The following is a 12,898-nucleotide window of genomic DNA, read 5'->3' on the forward strand; positions in this document are numbered from 1 at the left end:
TAGTTCTGGGTCTACTTGTCCAAATTTCACTCCATCTTTGCTAGCAACCAAATATCCATAAACTAAAGAAAAAAAAAATCACAGTGCTGCAGCCATTAAATTTTATTATAGCAGTTTTGAGTAGTTGCCATCTAGGGAAGGGGAGATGCTTAATCTAAGAACTGAAATTAATTTATTTTACATTATCCTTCAAACCAGAAAACTACTTTGGCATACTAAGATTATTTTCATGTTCCCAGGGTGCATATAAATGTCACTTTCTGAAAGTCAAAGCTGGAAATGTAAACCACAAAAATCCAATACTGCTACCACAACTTTTATTACAGCCACATATCTTTATAGTGCAGTTATGGCTGTTACGCTGTTATTCCCTTACTTCCTAAACATCTGCTGAGTGCTGGAGGTACAAAGATGAGGTGTCTGCCTCGGGGTGGCCATGCGTTTAGACAGATACCAAACCCCACCAGGAATGCAGAGGAAGCACATTCTGATTCTCATGATTCTAGAATCAGTTGGAAAAGATGAGCTAGTCCAACCATCAGCCCACCCCACCATGCCCACTGAACCATGTCCCGAAATACCACACCTACACTTTTCTTGAACTCCTCCAGGGACGGTGACTCCGCCACATCTCTGGCAGCCCTGTGCCAGTGAGTTCCCAGAAAGTCATTAGGGGAAAGTCCGCCCTGCTGCACTGTAGCTGTTCTGTTGTAACCTGCCGGTATAAACATTGGTGTGAAATAAAAGCTTACGTGGGGAATTATTCCAAAATCTCTTTGAGAAATGGTTATTAATAAATGGTTGGCTTGTTAGTTCAGCTCTGCAAACTGCCTCTTAGTGCATGTGCATATATACGTGCTTAGGAAAGGAGAGTGAGTCTTCTCTACTGACCCAGGATATCTTCAGAGTAGGGAATGAGACTGGGAGCCAAGACCTGAATGTTGACAGCAGTTAATGCTCTTCAAGTTCTTTAACTAAAATCTGACACATAAATTCTAATTCCTGTACCAGATATCAAGGCTAATAGATGGCAGGGGACTTAAGATTCTGAGCTTAAAGCATGGAAATGTCACCAGAGCTTTAAAGGTGCTGCTCCACTTTGCAAGACAGGCAACAGTAAAAAGGGTTTTTCATGCAGTGATTAAGACTTCTCTGTCATCTCTTTATGTAACCCTTTTGCCAGGCAGGGTGGGCTGTTCACACAAGAATGTGCATAATCATTTCCGCACTGCTGCAAGAGTACATCTGATGTGTGTGGGAAGTGGTGCCATGGGAAGCTATCGCAGTCACTGCTGAGCCGGGCACTGCAGCACGGTGGGGACAGGCTAACTCTGAGAGGCTGCAAAGCACTGAGATGTGTGATAGCATCGCATCCTCTCCTCCACAGGGAGGGGACGAGGAGGGTCTGCAATGTCATCTCCTGCTTCACGTCTAGGGGCTGCTTTTGGTAACAGCTCTTTGCTTTGGCTATATTTGTCAAGCCAAAAGGAAAGTAAATTGTGAGTAATTTGCATTAGGACAGAGCTATGAGAAAACTTTCACCTACCCAGGCAGAGTTATGTAAGCCTTGTTTTTCTTCAAATCATTTGCCAGAAAAACAAACCATTTGGAAAGGGCTTGGGCTCCTTCTTCATGCAATCCGCACTGAATCCACACTTTCTACCATTATTCCCTGCTGTGTTTTCTCAGCCTGGCAGAAGACAGGAATTAACTTCTGCCCTGGCTGGAAAGCAGAATTCATGGCTGTGCCAGGGGCTCAGTACTGGCTTGGGCAGCTCCTGGGGGCAGCTGCAATGCTTTGGCTGGTGAGATTTCAGCAGGAGGGAGTCGGGCCCCTGCACCAGCTGGCACTGGTGAGAGAGGATGTGCCTTGGTGGAACTCAAAGATGCCCAGCAGGGGAAGGGAGCAGGAAGGAGTCTGCCTTGCAGGAACACAACAGTGTGCATCCTTATAAACCTTCAACACACCTGTCAGGGAGGTTTCCAGCATCACACTTGCTGTACAGAGAAGAAAGGGGTCCTCCCATCCATGCCCATGTCCATGTCCATGCCCACAGCCATATTCATGCCTGTGTCTACACCCATGACTATGGCCGTCCCCATATTCCAGTCGATGTCCATGCCCATGCCCAGGTGAACCCCAAGTCCTCCAGTATAGACAATTCAGGCTCAGGCAGGGAAAGGCTTCTACCTGTACAGGTTTTATCACAGCATGGAGACATGTTTGAGAAAGCAGAGCAGCTGTGTGGTAACCCTCACTTCCTACCTTTCTAAACATTCTCCCTGATCAAGGGATATTTTAAACCTGGAGCCAAATCTGACTTGTAAAGGCTTCTGCTGTAGAGCAAGGTGTAGCCAGCAGCCTCCAGGACATCACGGGAACTTCTCTGGTGGTTTGTCCAGCCTGCTCCTCATGTTAAGTCGGTGGAGGCCAGATAATATAAATTCAAAGAAGGCAATTTTCATTCCTTAAAATGTTATTGCACAAAACGTGAATACTGTTAACATTTTCAGTGTTAGTTTAGAGATTTTGCTATGCATTGTACGCATTCAGAGAGCTAGTTCTGGCCAATATCATGAATTTCTTCTGTGAAAATTGCTGCGCTGGGGAATGTCCCTGTTTGTAGGCTGAAAGGGATGACTGCCTGACTGAGAGCAATGGCTGGCCCTTGGGCCCTGTAGTGCTAACTGAGGTACATCAGCTTGGGGAAATCAAGCTGGGAGGGCTGTATTTGGGCAGTGGAGAAGGGTAACATGGAAACCTTTTCCTGAATACACAGAAGGAATTGAGTGATGGCCAAAGCTGCATTGCAGGCAAGATTATTTTCTGGTTCTGTGAGAAGAATGTGATCAAGGAGTGCTCCAGGCTGTGGGGACTATGCAAGTGGAAATTACACTTACAGGTGTCACTCATCAGCTGATTTATGTTCCTGGGTCTGAGACCTGTCATTTTGATTTTGTTCATTACAGCTCCCTCAAAAACTAAAAATAAAAAAAAAAAAGGAAAAATTGGGGGAAAAAAAAAAAAAAGAAAAAAAAAAAGAAAAGAAAGAGAGAGAGAAGGGGAGAGAAAATGAGTATTTATACTCTTTCATGTGAAAAAAAATCTCTGGCTAAAGGTCAGTACTGCTAATGACTAACTCCAGACATGTATGATGCACACAGTGTGCCTGTCTGTAAGCACTACGTTGCATTAGCTGGCAGACCCATGGTAAAATAGCAGCATCCTGGCCTCTGAGGTCAAGGCTGAGCCTTCTTCATCAGCTTCAGTATTTGCTCCGATAATACAAATTTCTGCATGGATCCCCGGGCATTGGATGTTTCTGAGGATGCTTTCCCCTTTAGACTCTGTACCAAGAGCTCACAACTAGCATGCCTCCATGAGAAAAGCACTCAAACTGTGCAAAAAAAAGAAGAGCAACATCGTAGGTGTGCTGAGAAGATGCAAGGTGAAGGTCCTACCGCTTTTGGATGGAGTCCTGTTGACTGTCCTCTCCTCATGTACTCTGAGTCAAAAGCTGGAGAGGAATCCATGGCACTGTGCAGCCCATAATGCCCTCCACACCTGTCCCCACTGCATCCCCTCAAACCCTGCAGTCAGCGGGGAATGACGCTGAAAGCAAAGAACGAGCAACATTAGTATGAGAAATAATGATACGGGGAATCCTGGATAGCATGAGGTAAACAACACAAAGACGGAGCAGCCTCCCACTCCCAGAGACTGTATCTCACACTGCGTTGTCTTCAATCATTACCCAGCAGCTATGACATGCAGTAATCTACTTCTTCAGCTTCATTTAGGATTTACATGACAAAGTCTTATCAAAATAGAACTACAGGGAACGCAAAACAAACACTTAATTAGAGTGTTTCTAATTAAATCCAGTAGGATGAGCACATTACATGAATGTCATTTCCAGTGGTGTCCCGAGAAGTGACAAAGCAAAGTGGCTGTGAGGTGCACACCCTGTGGAGCACCACCACACTCTGGTTTCTATCAGAGATGTCTCCAGAAGCTGCTGGCAAACCACAGCTGGCAGTGGCCTCTGAGAGCAACGCTTCCCTGGTTGTCACTGTCACAGCCAGCTCTGTTTTGAGAGAAGCTGGGTGAAGGGAGGGATGAATGGGAAAGCAACCCACAGATTTCTTGCAGCTATGGCTGAATGTGAGTTAAAGTGGCCAATTTCAGTGCACAGACTTGGAATGATATACACCTTATTCTCGGAAAATGTGTGTTTATAGATTAAGAAAAGGGAGATTAGCTGCAGAGACAGGAACTGAGGCAAAATTTTGGGGAGAATCCTTCAGACCTCCTTCCAGAAAATACCTGGGATTATGTTTTTTCAAAATGTATCTGTTTGATTCTGTTTGTGAGGAGCCAGAGGCTGAGTAGGTCCAGAAGGATTAAGTCAGTTGTGTTTGTGTAGTCTATGACAACAGAGTGGTAATTTCTTTCAAAAATAATGCCCACCACCTCAAAAGAGGATCTTAGCAAAGGGCACTGGGAGCTGTACTTCTTCCCCAGCAAAGCACACATTTCAAAGAAAAGCAGCCCAGGGTGCAGCCCTAGGACCAGCTTTAGGACTTGCAGTCGTACAGAAAAACTGATTCTGGGAGATACACGTTTCAGAAGTTTTGTTCCATCTCCTTGTTCATTTTTTTTTTTGTGTGTGTTTTCCTCTGTTTGAGGGATCTGGTGCTGGAGGCTGGGTTACCCTCAGGGAACAATGGTTGGCACACAGGCACAGCAGGAGTGCTCTTCACCCTGCCTTACTCCAAAAGAAGGGCTGGGGAGGTCACAAGGCCCCAGGAAATCCTATTTTTCTATGCCTCGCAGTTGTTGTTTTTCTACTCCTTGTGCCCAGATGCAAGAAGACAACATCTTTCACTGCTGTTCACCTTATGCTGCTATGTTTCTCCACACTGCATGTGAACTGCACTAAAATCAAGTCTCAGCTGATGACAGACTTGCCAGTGGGACTTGAAGACTCCATACTGTTTTATTTGTACTGTAGAGAAGACTTGCAGCAGGATATTTATAGTAAGTCTATATGTAGAAGAATATTGTAATGCACTGGAAATAGATTGCCAGCAAAGAAATAGCCTTTATTCACATGTTCTCTATCATAATCTTCACAAAACTGCCAAATGAGACCAACCCCTTTATTGCATTTGGCCATCAGCAGGCAGCAATGCTGTGCACCCTGACCAGGAAGATGGGACTGGAGCCGTCATGGAGCCTGGGATCAGCACGGGGCAAGCCATTTTTTGTTAAGTCTGAGTGAGGTATCAAAGCAACCACAACGTCTGGGGGAAATGCGTGGTGAAGACTTCACAAGATTAAAGACCATAACTACCACTTCTCATCTTGGTTATCTGCAAGACACTAAGAAGTGTCTGATAGGTGGCAAATTAAACAAAAGAGGCACAAACAGATGCAACTAGATCTTGGAGAAAACAGCCCTGGGCATCTTCAAGGAGTGTAGATATAGTTTGAAAGCCTAAGCTGGAATGAATGAACTTCACAAAGTCAACAGGACTTACACATCAGCACAAGGAAAGAGGTCAGTCCCAGGGACAAGAAAGGTGGGAATTTCTGGCTTAGTAGCACTTATGCTGAGCGATTAATCTCAGCATTTTGCTAAAAAGTCAAACGTGGCTTTCAAGGCAGGAGTTCATGCAATAACCAGGTTTTGTGGGACACAACACAAAGTAAAAATTAAAGGTGTCAAAAACCATTCTTCACACCGCAAAGACCTCGTATACTAATTATTTATTTTGTGCTGAGATCTTTTGTGATCAAATGAAAAAGTGTTTGGACAATGGTCTCAGATGCAGGGTTTGAATTTCGGATGGTCCTGTGTGGAGCCTGAGGTTGAACTCAGTGACCCTTGGGGGTCTTGTCCAACTCGGGCTATGCTATAGTTCTCTCTGTGACTTGAAGACCTTCCCATTGGCAACTGGAAAGGTCCAAGTCGCGGTGTGGTACCAATGCGCTCTCAGCTCAATAGCTCCAGCTTTGCACCACCACCCTGCAACACCAAGGATGGGCCTGGGCTGCACGCACACAACATGGCAACGTAGCATAACCAAAATCTGACTTACTTCTAGGAGGTAAAAATCTGCTCTTAATGCAAAATTAATCTTCAGTGACTCACAACTCCATTAAACCTCATAGAAATCTTTGTGGTGGTGACATTTATTACCAAAGTAACAGTTATCACCTTGATTATTTAGTTAGAATAATCTTAATGAGTGCTCTTGTCAGCATTTCTTGGATAAACTTCTCTTCTCTGCACAAGAGCACTTCACACTTGCAGACCAAAATAGATCTCCATCAGCCCACAGATTCCAATTACAGGCTTATGGCTTTGGACACTGCCTTGAGGCTGAGCTATCAACAGTTTTATTAGCAAATTGCAACGATAAACCTACACCTGTGTGGAAAGTTTTTCTTTATGTATTTTTCTTTCCTACCATGTTATTGTCTTCAAAATAAAAGCTATCATTTTCTCTGTTCTTTCACAGCACATTGTTCTAATCAATGCTGTTTACCTTTCCTTTCATCTATTTGCACCTTAGAAGGCTGATGAAAACAAAAACTATATTTTGCCAGATAACAGTTGACAGAGAATAGTTTTAATTTAATAGAACCATGGCTTTATTAGTTCTGGATATGATAGTTTAGCACCACCATGTTCTTACCCAGTCGGGTTATTACAGACCCAGCAAAAACTTCACATATAATGGGTGTCAACGTAGATTGAATTTAATCCTATGAAGTTTACCTTACTAACCTCTCTGATATCACTGCAGGAAAGTCATGCTCAGACCAATGCTTAACAGTTAATTGTATTTCTTGGCACTTCAAAAAAAAACCAAACCAAACCAAAACAAAAACCAGGCTATCTGTGCCACATTTTACCCAGAGAGTTAAGTTCCAGTTAAGAGTTTTAAGTAACAAATAAATAAATAAATAGATAATCTCTACTAGTCTGTTAATAAGATAGCTCAGAAACATCTTAGGAGAAAGGAAAATCATAAATAAACATTTTTGATCCAGTTACATAAAATATTTTCCTTTTGGCATATGTTTTTTTACAAATAAGAAAAAATCCTATGGCTCTCCAAGAAAGACACCAAAGGGGATTATTCCCTGCTTGCCTTGTCCCATGGTTTGTGCAATGTGTTTTTACATTAACCTCAAAAAGAGGGAACATTTGGAAGATGAACCATAACAACTTTGAAATTTGTTATGCATCAGTAGAAAATTCATTTGAAGTCTAATGAGAAATTAAATTATGACTTGTTAATGCAATTTCATCTTTTTATCCAGCACACACAGTTCTTCAAAACTTAATCAAATACTGGTATTGAATTTTTAAAATGAATGCTACTTATAACAGATAATTTGAGATTTCACTTTAAATTGTAGCAGCTTTGCAACCTTAAAAGCCACCAAAAAAGGAATGGTAGATCTTAGATGCACTTTATTTTCATTTTCCATTGTTTACATGGCTTGAGCTATTGTCAGTGATAATGAGGATGACTCCAAAAGCAGAAGCAGATTGCCTTGTCCCTTAGCCTGCAGGCAGTGAGGAAACAGGAAGCCAAAGATGGGGCAGTCAAAGCCTCGCTGTTAGGTGCTCCTCTGTTGCTCAGCAGCTTACGCTTACCTGAGACCCTTTTCAGCTTTCTGAAGCAAATGTACTTCTGCAAATATCAAAACACCAGAATCACTGCACCTGACCTTGCTGTCTTCTCATATAGCTGCACCAGGAAGAGGAAATGGAACTGGGAAGGAAAAGAGATGCAGATATAGAAAATTATTTAGAAAAGCGATGTTTCAGAGGAAAGAATGTCCATCAATATCATAATAACAACCATCTTAGATTTCAAAAATGTATGAGGTGCAGCGTTATAGTCTTGTAAAATTACATACTATCTAGTTCAGTAATGCATACAATAAAAATCCTTGGATTTGATTATGATGATGAAATGAAAGCTCTGCATGGAATAAAATAAAGCTCTTCTGGTATCCCACAATATCTTACAGCTTACAGTGCTGTAGACAGAGGTGCAGAGGTTTGATAGCCAAGTATTCGATACATTTTTTCTCCCTCTACAGCACAGCAATATCCTCACTTTCCGAAAGAATATAACAATTTGGAGTTTTTTCCTCTAGATAGAAGTGATTGATAGCTCAGAATAGTGGCAGGTAACGTGTCACAAGCAAAGGGAATTGCCAGTTCTCCTCTGAGCTCCAGCCCCAAGTAGCAAACACAGGAGCTGCCGAAGTCATTGGGCTAAAAGGTAAGGGAATCATGAAGCTCAGGAAGAGCTGACACCCCACCATGATAAACAGTTGAAAGGATCAGACAGATAGTAGATTCCTGGTGTGGAAGTCTATGCAATCCAAAATAAGTTCCCTGAGCACTTTCTCTGTGCAGAGACAAGTCTTTGCCATGCAGCACATCTAACAGACCAAATGAGGCTGATGTGACAGACCTAATGAGTTGAGATATGCAGCAGGAAACTGGGGAAAAAGACATTGCCTTGAATGACCCAGGGTAGAGCTGTACTGTAAGAAGAGATTTGGGCCTTTTTTTTTTTTTAATTTCTTTCTTCTTAAAGAACATTGTTTGCTGTGCATAGCAGAGGGGTCAAACCCAGCTCCTTTCAAGCAAAGCCAGGAGACACACAAAGCTGAAAGTGAATTCCTCCATGTACAATGCCCTGACTACACTCATGCCCCACTAAGACCTGGGGGAACCCATCAGGGTCACTGAAAGTTAAGCTGAGTCAGCCTTGAAATCATCCTCATCATGAGACATTTCTGTTTATGGAGGTTCTTGATCATGGACTGATGCATTTCTAAACCAGATGCTGACCATCTGCTCTGATTTCCAGTATGACTTAGGTTCAAAAACGCATACAAGACATTTCAAGCCCAGTCCATCAGGTCATGATTAAACCCAGGTTGTTCTGCAGGAATCCATTCTCATCACTGGCTTGATGCAGAGGCAGTGCCATACGGGCTGTGCACTTCTATGTACATAGAGAGTTGAACAGTTCCAAGCACTGACCCGCAGTGTTTAACCACCAGAACAGATCCAGTCCCTGCCCAGCAACAGCACCGAGCAGACTTCTGGTGAGGAACATGGGCACAGCCGCTGTGGTTGCGGGACTGGAGAAGGGAAGAGTTTGGCCATACAGGCAGGAGCCATGTTTTCTCATGCCCATGGAAGAATATAAATAATGTGTTAAACAGATAATGGCAATGTAATGACTACAGAGCAACCATAGCTGGTGTACTTGATACCTACAGCTCGCAGTTGATGTAGAACTTGGCAAATGTTTTGTGATTCTTCCTGGATCTTCTAACACAATACATGATTGATTGAACTGCTCCCTCATGCCACTTTCAGGAATGGCAAAGATCTGCCAGTGAACATCAAAGATTCTGTCAGAAAGACCCAAAAATGCAACAGCTTCTCTTCAGTGGTGAACGGCACCGGTCTTCCAGCAAACCCAGGAGATATATATCAAATGTTCTGCATAATCACTGGTGCCCCAGCTTCCATCAGACTCTTGCAGGATCCCTCAGCCTGGAGACAGAGCCTGCACATCATGCAGTGCTGGGGCTTTGGGCTGGATGTTGTCCACAAATGTGAGAGGATACTGCACACAAGAACAAGAGTTAATGAGCTATAACTTACCCTGATCTCTGTGTTGCGAGTTCCATAAATTGTATTCATCAATGGATGTGATTTACAGCAAGATCCCCATCTGGAATACTGTGTCCAGGTGTGGAGCCCCCAGTACTAAAAAGACAGGGTGCTGTTGGAGAGGGCCCAGAGGAGAGCCACAAAGATGATCGGGGGACTGGAGCACCTCCCCTATGAAGACAGGCTGAGGGAGCTGGGCTTGTTCAGCCTGGAGAAAAGAAGGCTGCAGGGTGACCTCATTGCAGCCTTTCAGTACCTACAAAAGGGAGGTACTGAGCCTACAAACAGGAGGGGAATCAACTCTTTGAAAAGCTGCAAGACAAGGGGAAATGGTTTTAAGCTGAGGGAGGGGAGATTTAGGTTGGATGTCATGGGGAATTTCTTTACAGAGTGGTGAGGCACTGGAACAGGCTGCCCAGAGAGGTTGAGGATGCCCCATCCCTGGAGGTGTTCAAGGCCAGATTGGATGGGGCCCTGGGCAGCCGGTCTAGTATTAAATGGGGAGGTTGGTGGCCCTGCATGTGGCAGGGGGGTTGGAGCTTCATGATCCTTGAGGTCCCTTCCAACCCCGGCCATTCTGTGATTCTGTGAAGATTCTACTGCATCTCTGAGCTTGGAAGAACTGCAAGGATGTGAGCAAGGTGCCAATTACAGCAGGTCACATTGGGATTCCTCTCATTCACTTCTCCTGATGCTTGCAGAGCCAGCTTCCACTGCAGCTCCTGGCACAGAACTCACATTAATTAGGCTCCTAGTGCAAGATTCACGTTATCAAGTGGGTAGGAATACAGATGCAGCACAACTTTGTCCACTGGCCAGCCCCACTTCTGCCCCAGTGCTCTCCATAGCTCCACCCTCCCCCCCACAGCCCCATCTCTGGCTGCTGCCACCCTGATCAGGAGCCCTCCTCGCCTCAAGCAGCTGGTGACTGCGTCCCCAGGAAAAAACAACAAAAAAATAACCACCCGTCAGCAGCAGGGCCATGAGACGCTGCTGCTGCGTGGGAGCGGATGCCAAGGAACAGCTGAGCAGGGGGCTGGGGTTTATTTTTAATTGGTAAAGTAAATTTGCCTTCTGCATGATTCTTTCTTTTTTTCTTGCAGGCGATGTAAGCAGAGTCAGTGAAAGGCACAGAATGAGCCCTAGCACAGAACTGCTGCAAACCACAGTGCTTGCCATCCCCACCTCACCCACAGACAGCAGCTGCCTTCATGCTACCCCCTGTGCTGACACCAACGGCCCCCTCAGCCCTGCTCTGCCCATAGGTCTGCACTCACTCCATAGTGCCCAGACCACGGGGCATGGCTCCTCACCGCTGTGTGCTTGGCCAGAGGGAACCCTTGGGATGCAACCCTTTACCCAGCAGAACCACGTCTGCAAGACCCTTGGAAAGTTTACTGGCTGATCTAACAATCCCGCAGATACATTTATGAGCCTGTAAATTCCCTGCCATGGAAGCAGCCCCAGGAGCCAAGAGCAATGTATGCAGCGTTCCCTGCCAGCCTTCTCTGCAAGGCTGTGTGCTGGCAGCCAGCAGACCCGCAGGACGGACATGGCCCCAGTCATCCCCAGCGAAGGCCCTCTTTTATGGCCTCGTGTTTCTCCCTTTCATCCCAGTCACCATAAAGACAGCTGCTGCTGACAAGTCATCAGCTCCAGATGAAGTCTTCAGGGATGCCACTGAGAACTAAAGGAACCCCCTCCCAGCTGTGCAGCCCCTTTGGTAGCCTCCTGCCCTGTGGGGGCACATCATGGCCCAGGGGTGCTCACAGGTCTGCTCATGGGCTTCTGCTTCAAAAAAAATTCACCTGTGCTCTAGTGTGCTCTGAAATACTGCTGAGAGTTTGAAAGGGCAAACACAAGCCAGCGTGGTGCAAAACCATCCTAGCTTTGGTAGAGTGGGACTGTGCCGTGGTGGCAGATCCCAGGTGGAAAGGTTTGCTGGGTGGGCACTGTGCTGCAGCCAGGCAGCTCCTGCACCTTGGTCACTGCCTGACAGAGGATCCCCTCTTCCTCATAACACAACTCAAAGGCAGTGCTTCCTGAGGCACGGCTGTGCCCGACACTGAGCATCACAGGGAAGTACTTGGGCAGGAAAAAATCTGGAACTGCACTAAGAAATTTCTCTGGGCAGCCAAACGTCTCCTGCAGCTCTGAAGTTCAAGTTGATTCCAGTGCCAGAGGCTTTCAGCAAACGAATAAAAACTATTTGCCCGCTAACGCTTCTCCTGGAGCTGCCAACTGCAAAGAAGAGAAAAAAATTCCAACTGCTCTGCCGCTCCCCAGAGGCCTGCTTCTTCCCCAGCTCTCATTTCACATACATGCACTGTGCTTCCCTACCTGTACAAACTGACATGCGCTTTATGCATGTGCTGTTTCTGCAGAACACAACGCAGAGCAGAGTGCCACCCCTATCACACAAGCAGCCCTCTGGCTAACATAGCAGGCTATGGCTATTGTTATCACCTGGGCATCTTCAACCGATGTTTCTCTCCCAGAAACAGCCCTGGAGAACTTAGCAGCTGATAAATGAGTATTTGCTGACTCGAGGGCTCCACCAGGAGGAAAACCAGCCCTGGTCAGCCCTTAGCCTACCACGATGGGTGGGAACGGTATCAGCTTGCCTGGGCTGGCTGCAGCTCCAGGTACAGCTATGCATATTGTCCTCACTCCGTTTTTCACTGTTTTTCTTTCCAGCAAGAGCTGGGAATTATCACCTACCTACTGAACTTCACAGCAGTTTCGTGAAGGCTGGGAGTATGCCGTCAGCTTGTATTAAGCACCTGTGGTTTATCTGTTTTTCCTCAGACCCATGTTCTTCTGCTTGAAAGAAAACATGAGGAGTTGCAAAGGTGGCTGCAGGTATTATAAAAGCAGGAGTTGTCCTTACTCAAGGCTTCTGAACAGCTGCATCTCAGTCCACAGAAAGTGAGTGGTGTGAGGCAAGCAGCGAGGCCTTGTGGAATGGCAGGCAGACTGCGTGGTGCCACACAGTGCTAACCCATCCCACCAGGACAGGATGGAGCCCACAGCTCTCATTTAAGTGCCCCTTCATAGCTGGCAAGGCATAATGCTGCATTTCTCCTGGCATCTTCTTGTAGCAGCAGCATGGTATTTATTCCTGTTGAGCTTGGGTTCCTTTCCATAGCACTGCTCTTGAGTCCAGCAGA

At 45.5% G+C, this 12,898-nt stretch overlaps 1 long non-coding RNA gene across 1 annotated transcript; it reads right to left on the reverse strand.

Annotated features, from left to right (window-relative positions):
• Nucleotides 1-593: 593 nt before the first annotated feature.
• Nucleotides 594-9,812, reverse strand: LOC122178976. The gene is made up of 3 exons (XR_006178505.1): nucleotides 7,677-9,812; nucleotides 3,463-3,613; nucleotides 594-715 (listed from the first exon to the last, which is right to left on the reverse strand). It is a non-coding gene; the product is annotated as an uncharacterized LOC122178976 (long non-coding RNA).
• Nucleotides 9,813-12,898: the final 3,086 nt, after the last annotated feature.

The sequence above is a fragment of the Lagopus leucura genome, unplaced genomic scaffold (genome assembly GCF_019238085.1).
Source record: "Lagopus leucura isolate 7727_CA_CO unplaced genomic scaffold, USGS_WTPT01 Super-Scaffold_100002, whole genome shotgun sequence".
Lineage (NCBI taxonomy): Eukaryota > Metazoa > Chordata > Aves > Galliformes > Phasianidae > Lagopus > Lagopus leucura.